A 1,143-nucleotide genomic window follows, 5' to 3' on the forward strand; every position below is an offset into this window, starting at 1 on the left:
ACACATTTCTCCAAAAAAAGACAATCTTATGGTCAATAAGCTCAAGAAAAGACGCACAGTGTCACTAATCATTAGAGAAATGCAAATATAACCACAATGAGACACCATGTTACACCCATTAAGATGGCTATTATCTAACAACCAGAAAATACTAGTGTTGGGGAAGAGGTAGAGAAATTGGAACCTTTGTGCACTGCTAGTGGGAATATATAAAAAGATGCAGCTGTTAGGGGAAACAGTATGACAAGTCCTTAAAAAATTAAAAATAGAACTACCCTATGATCTAGCAGTTCCACTTCTGGATGTATATCCAAAAGAATTGAAAGCAGAGATGTGAACAGATGTTTGTATACCTATGTTCATGGCAGCATTCCTCACAATAAGCAAAATGTGAAAGCAACCCCAGTGCCCATCAGTGAAGAATGGTTAGACACGATGTGGTACACAGACACATCTAAATATCATTCAGCCTTACAAAAGAAGGCAATTCCAACACAAAATACTACGACATAGATGAACCCTAAAGATGTGCTAAATGAAATAAGCCAATCACAAAAAGGCAAAGACTATAAGATTCTAATTATATGAAGTACTTAGATTAGCCAAATTCATACAGAAAATAGGATATTTGTTGGGACAGGTTAAGGGAGGGAAGAATAGAGAATTGTTGCTTAATGGGTATGGAGTTTCAGTTTTGCAAAATGAAAAGAGTTCTGGAGATGATTTGCACAACCATGTCAATGTTCTTAACATTGCTGAACACAAAAATGGTTAAGATGGTCAATATGATATTTATCACAATCAATTTTTTAAAAATCCTAATGTGTAAATATCCTTATGATTTTTAGATAAATCCTCTCAACTGAATTTCCTAATTTTCATATAGAGTTTTCTTGAATAATGTCATTACTTATTAACTGTGGAACTTTGAGCAGGTCATTTAACCTTGCGGTGCCTCAGTTTCTCTTTTGTAAAATTAGAAAATAATGACACCTATCTCATGGAGCTATTTTCAGCAGTATGCATGTTAATAACACACATGAAGTTCTTAGCATGCTCCCAGCACACATGCTGAGAAAAAAGGCTGGGACCAACCTTCCCTATGAGACTGCCCCAAGTTTGTCTTTAATTAGAAGTGTGACT

The sequence above is a fragment of the Cebus imitator genome, unplaced genomic scaffold (assembly GCF_001604975.1).
Source record: "Cebus imitator isolate Cc_AM_T3 unplaced genomic scaffold, Cebus_imitator-1.0 Scaffold852, whole genome shotgun sequence".
In the NCBI taxonomy this organism is placed as follows: Eukaryota; Metazoa; Chordata; class Mammalia; order Primates; family Cebidae; genus Cebus; species Cebus imitator.